This window comes from Hemibagrus wyckioides, linkage group LG28, assembly GCF_019097595.1.
Source record: "Hemibagrus wyckioides isolate EC202008001 linkage group LG28, SWU_Hwy_1.0, whole genome shotgun sequence".
NCBI lineage: Eukaryota > Metazoa > Chordata > Actinopteri > Siluriformes > Bagridae > Hemibagrus > Hemibagrus wyckioides.
The window spans coordinates 11250421-11259857 of record NC_080737.1 but is presented as its reverse complement, the minus strand read 5'-3'; positions in this window follow the sequence as shown (position 1 = coordinate 11259857).

The window sequence follows — 9437 nt, the reverse complement described above, 5'->3', positions numbered from 1 at the left end:
TTCCTTTAACACTAACTGCAGCTGTAACTGCTAAAACAAGAAGTAGAAGAAGAAGATGTAAAATGCCTTCCTGCGTCTCTGTTCCAGGGCATCGTAAATATACAAACCTTCACTTTATTTGCTTACAATTTTTAAAACTGTTCTGAAGTACATAAAGTCTGAAATGTTCCGCTTAAACATGTCTGTAAAAGTGAGGTAACTTTTCCTTCTATCTCCTCTAGGTGGAGCATTTTAAGAATTTAAAAGCGGTGTAGTGTGCCAGTGGGCGTTTGGTGTGATGAATGCACTGATAGAGAGATGGTGGAGGGTGAATGAGAGGACGTAGTGGGGGAGAGGAGGAGAAGAGAGCTGTAGCGTTTGATCAGCCTGGCTCAGGGGTAATCACACTCGCGCTGATTAACAAGCTGCGCAAACACACAGGGCCTGATTGAGCTGCCCGGGTAAAGAAAATAACCGGCAGTCTCAGAGCACACATGCCTCGCACTCGTACAACTCCACTATCCCTCCCACACACACACACACACACACACACCATGCACAAAACTCCCTCCTCATGTCATGCACTGTACAGTATCTCCAGGCTGTTCTCCTCAGTTCCTTTCACCTTGCTAACCTCTCTTTGCTTAAACAACCTTTCTCTTTCTTCACTATGCACTGAATCATTTTCTACCACCTACCAGCCAAGTCACCTATATTCAATCCCTTTCTCCGCTTCTCCATTCAATTGCACTTTTCAAAATCAGTTTATGCCCAAGGCTCACGCTTTCATCAGTGGATAACCTTTTCTAGATGCTGTAAATTTGCACTTCTGCTGTAATCGTAAAGACTATGATACTCATCACAAACATGTTTTCAGAATACTTCATACTGTCTGACTTTATGCTACACAGTTGAAGTTGTATTACTTATGCGGTATACTACTGATTTATAGCATATGGTAGAAGAGTAAAGATTTATAACGTCACACTATAGAGGTTGGATTTTTGAGTCGGATTCCTCTGAACGTTTCTTCCTCATATCAACCCAGGTATCTTTTCTGTGTCATCTCTGCTTTGCTCATTGGTGAACTAAATCTACATCTACATTTCTGTAAAGCTGCTTTAGGAACACGTCTGTTGTTAAACGTGCTGTAGAAATAAAGTGAAACCGAATTAAATCAAGCTGAACCGATGAGAATTTGAACAGGCTAGCAGCTGATTAGCTACCACATGTTCTTTTTATGATTATGACAGACCTGATACTGTCTAGTTCAATGTCATTCTAATAATCTTCTTTCACTTTTGTGTGTCTCGTGCAGTGCAATCAAATCACCATATTAATATATCTGAGTTTGCTCTGAGCATGCCAGATTTGCTTAAAAAGTAATTTCATACCATCCTATTCATAAGTAACTGTATCGTTTCATATGCAGCGCTTTTAAAATTTTGTCTACTTATTTTTCCACTGCACTGCATTTGATTTTCATTTGCTGCTCTACTTTCACAGCTATATCTCATTTTCATTTTAGCTTATTCGATTTTAACATCCCCTTTTGACCCTGTTCTAACAGATAATATATTTATAATAATATAGACAGTTATAATACAGCATTTCGCTGCATGTAGTACCGTGTATGATTGTGTAATAATAAAACTAATAAAATTTTAATTTGATTTTAAAGCCAACAGCTCTACATTTGTGGAACTCATCAGCATCATAGAATAAAAAGTATCGTTTGATACATGATGACATTTTCTATGTATCACTATATTTCAGTGCACTAGCAGAATGCCAGTTAAACTGTAGGTCCTCTTAGAAAAAAAAGGCTTTAATTTTAATTAATTAATTTCATGTAATTAATTATTTATTTGATTTCTATAATAATAAACGTTTAGTAGAGAAAATTCAAAGGAAATTATGACAAAATTAGTCATAAGTAACTTAATATTATAACTATTATTTTTGTATATATATATAAAATAATTTAGAAATTTTTTTTCTTAGAAATATAAAATACTGTATATATACACACTATATTGCCAAAAGTATTCGCTCACCTGCCTTGACTCGCATATGAACTTAAGTGACATCCCATTCCTAATCCATAGGGTTCAATATGACATCGGTCCACCCTTTATAGCTATAACAGCTTCAACTCTTCTGGGAAGGCTGTCCACAAGGTTTAGGAGTGTGTTTATGGGAATTTTTAACCATTCTTCCAGAAGCGCATTTGTGAGGTCACACACTGATGTTGGATGTTGGACTGATGTTGGATTGATGTTGGTGCTTTACACCAGTGCATCCGACGCTTTGCATTGCACTTGGTGATGTACGGCTTGGATGCAGCTGCTCGGCCATGGAAACCCATTCCATGAAGCTCTCTGCGCACTGTTCTTGAGCTAATCTGAAGGCCACATGAAGTTTGGAGGTCTGTAGCGATTGACTCTGCAGAAAGTTGGCGACCTCTTCGCACTATGCTCCTCAGCATCCGCTGATCCGTCAGTTTACGTGGCCTACCACTTCGTGGCTGAGTTGCTGTCGTTCCCAAACACTTCCACGTTCTTATAATACAGCTGACAGTTGACTGTGGAATATTTAGGAGCGAGGAAATTTCACGACTGGATTTGTTGCACAGGTGGCATCCTATCACAGTTCCACACCTGATTCTGATTATTTGGATGGGTGAGCGAATACTTTTGGCAATATAGTGTATATATATATATGTTTTATATATATGTTTTATATATATGTTTTATATTTCTGGAAAAAATATATCAAAATACAGTCTCTATATATACCTCAATATACCAATATCAATATACCTCGACCTGGACTTCAATGTCAGGCGAAAATAGAAATAGTCTATTTATTTTATTTTTATTTTTAAACACTTAGCCAACAGAAAAGTGCACAGAGGAACCCTTATCAAGAAATTCATGCATCCAATTCTAAGAGGATTTTATTGACAATAACACTTTAGTCATATGTTTTAATAATATTAAAACAAAAATATTTAAAGGTTTCTTTACACTCAAATGATGATATTTTTTATTTAAAAACTATAATTATATTATGTGTTATTATATGTTATTGATTTGTTTTGTTTGTTTAAGGTGAGTTTAAGGCATGACACAAATGACTAATTTCTTATGGAGACTCTGGTATGGAATGTTTTTTACATGCAGTGGGTTTTTGGAAAGGTTAACTTATGAATACTCATAGTTCAGTCCTGTATTTTGTATTGGTGTGTAGCGTTTTCACACCAGATACTGCCACTAAGGCGATCTGAGAGAGTTTCAGGTCCCACTGAGCCAAAGGTGTCTGTGGCAAAGAAATCCATTCGGGCTTACAATAAGCAGCAAACCCAGAGAATCCGAAAGTGAACTCGTCCTCCTTGGACCTCTGCTTTATATGGCTAAGATATCTGTGACTCTGACTTAGGAATACACCCCCTCACACATACTTCACACAGCATGTTGTTCAGGCACATGTGTATGGGCCCCTCTGCAGAAACCTCCTGCTGCCTTTGCGAACTTTAAATGAAACCATATGGACTCATTTATTGCCAATTAGCTCCAGTGCTGTAAGTGAAGCCTCACCTCCATACACTTTAAAACGTTTTCACTGAAACCTCCCAGCAGCTGCAAGACTGCATTTCAATATAACACCTTTACAGCCTTTCTCTCAACCACACACACATATCTTGACCTTGGATACCATAACATCTCAAAGTTTTCTCAGCAAAACCTTGATCCAGCTGACCTTAGGTGTGTTTAAAGAGAGTTGAACCAACTTTCAAAAGTCACTCATTTGACCCCGTTTGAGCTTCTCCTCCTACAAATACTGAACTGAAAGAAAGAAGCTCCTGGTGGCATTTGAAGCCAACTGTAGAGCAGAGCTATGAGCATGAAGTTAAATCAAGCTGCAGGACATTCTGTTTATTAGAGAGTGATGAAACCTTGTTCAAAACCACGTCGTGTCTCTTTGAAATCAGCTCGCTTTGTCCAGTTTAGTCCAAGTTTAATGGCTGGCACTATTTTTCTAGGCTGATTAGGTTGGATGAATGAGATTATTTTGTCAGTTTTGCAGCTCAACACACACAAACACACACCTACACCATATTAGTGGAGCAACTGTTGCTGAACCATGAACTCTTACTCAATTAGTTTTCGAGAGAGTGTAAGACCTTGACAATAATGCAAAGCAATACAGAAACAAATGAAGGGGAAAACAGATGAAGTCTGATAAAGAGAAGTAAGGAACAGAAAAGCAGAGCTCTGAAATGGCAGAGGAAATGCTGGGACGGTGAGTCTCTCCTGGGAAGAAATGTGTGTTACTTTACAGAAATATTATGTTAGTTATAAATCACTCTGCTGATCTGAGACAAGCTTTGTGTTTCCTCCTCATAGGGTGCAGTGACAGGCAAGCTGTCTTTTTTATGCAGTTATCTAAGATGCAGGTTAAAGTCGTCCACATCACTGCCACTTGTTCAGAGGAAGTTACCTGACCAACACTTTGCTTTTGTATTATATACCATTGCACTGGCTAGTTGTCGCTAAGAAGTATGAGTCTTTATCTGTCTAACTACACTACCGCTCAAAAGTTAGGGATCACTCAAAAATTTTATAGTTTTCCTAGGAAACACACACGAAATTAGTCTGAATAGAAAATATAGCAAAAGAACATGTCAGAGTTAGAAATAATGATTTCGATGGAAATGATAACTGTTTTCTTCAAACTTTGTCTTCATCAAAAAAACACCTTTTGCAGCAATTACAGCCTGGACAGTCTAGCGGTCAATTTTTCAAGATAATGTGATGAGATTTTACTCCATGCTTCCTGGAGCATCTCCCACAAGATGGATTGGCTGATGGCTTCCTCCATAGCTGAAATCAGGCTGAAATATGCAAGTGATCCCATACTTTTGAGCGGTAGTGTATCTCTTTGACCTCTATAAGAAACAGAATCACATCTAAATCAAAATGTTGTAGCTCCAAATCTGATTTATCTTTTCACGTGTGTGTTTATTTTACTATTATTAAAGAGACTATGATTTCAATGAAGAAAAGGTAAGTGATTTAATTTAAACTTATCTAATACAAGCCTAAGCATCCTGCTTCCCCAAGACAAAGAAAACCACTAATTTGTTTGGTCTTTTGACCCCGAATCCTGAAAACACTAATTAGCAATCTAGTTCATTAGCAATCCTGGTCATTTTGATTATACAGTAATACAATTCGGAATTTATTTTGCAGTGCACAATGTATCTTACATTATCTCACTGACTAAAAATGCAATATATAGCATATATGTAGGTATAATAGGGGGTAAAAAACATGACAGGCAACCTATGGCAGGATGCAACATATCTTGATTTTCTAAATGTTTTTTTTTTTTTATTTTGTCATGTCAGGAAAGCACATACTCACATAGCATTGTGTGTGTGAGCTTAATTTACCAGAATACACACACACACACGAACACACACACACACACACACACAAACCTTGTTCAGCTGTATTCTAATCCACTGTGGGAAAAGCCACATAACACCCAATTCCAGGTATAATTAATGGATAATGAATGGTCTTGTTATATCCTAGGCGTGGCCTAATTAACTCTCCTCAGACAAAGACATCAGAAAACATCTGTCATTAACGGATTCAGTGTCTGGTTTCTGCTTGATTGTGTTCCCAGGCAATGGTGTTGAATATACTCCAGTGAAATACTTTATACTCATCTCCCTTGCTCGTGATTGCTTCTTCTGTTTTTTCTCTCCTTTAATTGTGAGTCATATACTGATTGATTGATTTAAAAATTCCTTCATGAAGATAGGAAGAGACTCGTGCAAATGTGGGGTGCAGAGCATTTGGAGATACAAAGTTGACCAGACAAAATAAAAGATATGTATGCTTGTCAGCCGTTACACAATTGGACTTAGAAAGGAATTTATTTATAATCACACACTACAGTGTCACCCAGATGTTGATGGCTTCCTCTTACAATTAAAGCTGAATTGAATTAATGTGCTGTTTGGTGGATGGACGGTTAGCAAAAGCACAGTGGAGAAATTATTCGATAAATGAAAGACTTCAAACCAGGGTCTAGGCTGTGCTAAAACTATTCTGTTTAAATTATTATTATTTTTTTAAATTATTTATTTATTTATTTTGTTAATAATTGGAGCAGAAAGAGGATGTTTGAGGTGTGAAATGTATATGAATCTGTGGATTGCTCATGATTTAATGTAGAATTAAAGTAGTATTTATAAACTATTATGACTGTAATAAAGCCAGTTGTAATCTGCCAATTTTACATGAAGCAGCAAAAGAACCCAATATTTTAGACATTAAGCTCAAGCTGAAGTAAGGTATATGTACTGTATGCTTATATGTGTTAGAGGGCAGTAGTTTGTGGCTTCCTGGTTTCTAGTGAATGAAGGAACTGCAAAACATCCAAAGTGCTCCTTTGGGACCCGTAACAGTACGGCATAATCTGATGTAAGCCTACCACCCAGTGTGTAACTGTAACTTATCTTTTTAACTGAACAAAGTGTGTCATTGGTTTAAGCAACATATTAAGCCATTTTTACAAGCTTTTGACCCTGAATACTATGAAAAATCTCTTAGGCCCGGTGCTTTTGAGGCACATTTGCAACAGTAACTACCACTGTTCATCACACAGCCAAGGATTCAGCTTTGTTCATCACACAAGAGCAGTGAATCTAGAGTTTGGTCTGACTTTAGCATGCTTGTAGCGTATTTTTCAATCTGGTCAGCCAGCTGGATTCCCCCCAGAGGCCTCAGCAAAGCTAGCGCAATTAATCTCTGACAACTAGCACATCAACTTACAAGAGATTAGATTATTTTACACCCCCAGAACCTGATGTTCATCATATAGATGTTAACACCTCACTAGCGGATGGTTCTCCTGGATGTTTGGTTTTTGTGTTTAACTTTATGGGTCCCTTAAGTCAATTTATTCACGATTATAACGGCATGAAATGGGTCTTGAATGTAATGAGTGCCATTTGCTTGTATAATAAGTGCCAGTTCATTTACAAGCTGCCCGGACGGTCAGCGTTCTAAATAGAGAAGTGTGGCCCAAAATAAAATTGGCCCATCAATGTAAAGATGTCCCGGGAATGGCAGATTTATTGACAGAAAGAATATCATTAATTCTGATTTTTGTTTTGCTGACGAGATCCAATTATTTTCTTTCCAAGCTGTTCAGCAATTTTAGTCAGGCATGAAACTGCAATTATCTATAAAACTCTGGGATGATTCAGTATATTGAGAAGTTGCGAAGTAAAAATGTAGCTGCTCGCTCTCTAAAAAAAAAAAAACACTGCTCTTTAAAATAATCGTACTGCCAATCAAAAGTTTTGAAAGAAGTTTTGGGGTTTATTATCTTTTATTACAGATTAATCAATGCTGAAGACATTAATACAGATTGAAATTCAAGCAAGGAAAGAAACGGAACAGGTTTATTTTTTATTGTCTTAATAAAGGATGTTGTGTGTAGTGTTGTGCACAACACTAAAGGCATGGATTACTGGATATTCACAGATCTGAGAGGAAGTAATGATTTAGTAAATTCAGGTGAACTTGGAAGGTAAACATTTAGACAGACAGATGGCTCTGTTATCAGTCTTGATAAATAAATAAATGAGGCTCTTCTGCATACATGTGTAGATAAATTCCTCATATTTGAAACAAGAATAATTGAATAAATAGTGTACCAAAAACTACCACATTATACAAATAGTATTTATTGCATATGCTGTGAAAAACCTTTAGACTGGTAGATTACTGTGGTAGTAGAATGTATTTTTCTGGCCACTTTATTAGGAAAACCTGTAACCTGTAATTGCTAATGAACTGGATTGCTAAGTTTAGGTATTTCAGAAACAGCAGATCCCGCACAAGATTTTCACACACACAACAATCTCTACAGTGTACACAGAATGGTATGAAAAATAAAAAACAGCCAGTGGATGGCTGTCATGTAATTCCCCCTCTCGATATGCGCTGTGGCTCTCAGAATGCAACACAGCTCCCAGTGTAAACAGTGCCTCTGTGTCTTTTTCTGTTTTGAACTCATAACCACATCTTGTCTGTACCCTAGTCTTGTTATGGGTCCTATTTTGTCTTGGTTGCTCTCACCTGTTTTATATTAGTTTTTGATCAGTCTGCCTATTTACTGTGCACTAGTTTCTACATGTCTTATTGTGCATTTCTTGTCAATAAGACTTTTGTTTCCAAACTTTCTGTGTTGCTTGGTTTCAACCTTTGCTTGTTTTTCTGGTTCTTAATTATTGATCATCACCATCTGATGTTTTATGACCCATGCTGCTTCATCTCTACACTTTGCATTACAGCAGCAATTCTGCTTGTGAAAATGCATTGTTGATATGAGAAGAATAGCCAGACTGGTTTTTAGCTGACAGGAAGATTATGAAATAACTACTCTTTACAAACATGGTGAGTAGAAAAGCATGTCAGAATGCACAGCCTTGCGCAGGGCTACAGCAGCAGAGGACCAAGAAGTATCTGAGGCACAGTTTCAATGAAACTGGACAGTTGAAGTTTGGCAAAAGGCCAGGTGACTTTTTATTCACTGCATTATGCCACATGATTAGCTATTATAATACTAATTACATGAATAATAATAATAATAATAATTGCATGAATATGCAGATGTACAGGTGTTCCTGAATTACATTGTCATTCTAGTCTAAATCAGTGGATCTCTCTATTTCTTTAGATTGAAATATTATTTAGATAGGATAGAACATCTGTAGTATCTATGATCATTTTGCATGGGATAAGTGAACTCTACATAAATCCCAGAGATGGTTCTAGGAATATTTTATACATCTCGTATAACTACAAATCTGTTATAACCTGTGTCATGTTCGTCCTGATGTTGTAGGACACGTGGCTGCAGTAGATCATTAGTAGGTCACATAACCATACATAACGTATGTATTTAGGGTCTATCTGTGCTAGGAACTCAATAAACTTACTTTCTTAAAACCCAGAAGCATCGCTTTTTGTCCTTTTAAATGTCATCTATATTTTACTGCTTTAAACCCAGCCAATATTTGTTTTTGGTTTGGTTTCAGCAGATGAAGAAAAAGAGCTTCCTGGAGTGTCTCCATACTGAAGAAAAATTGCAAAACCTCTTTTCCCACAGGATATAACCGAATCTTTCAGATGGAATTTTTATTACAGGCCCTTTTATAGTAGGTAAAAGACAGTATAATTATTCAAGACGCAGGAACGCACAAATATTACTGACATGCCAGATTCAGATGGGACTAAAATCCCAGAGATGTGCCATTAATAATTACATTACCCCAGCTCCAAATAGGACTTGGTGGCTTTTGGAGATAGTGTCACTATAGATCGAGTTTGAGAAAACTGCTGCGCTAAATGCTTTCTAATCATATAGCT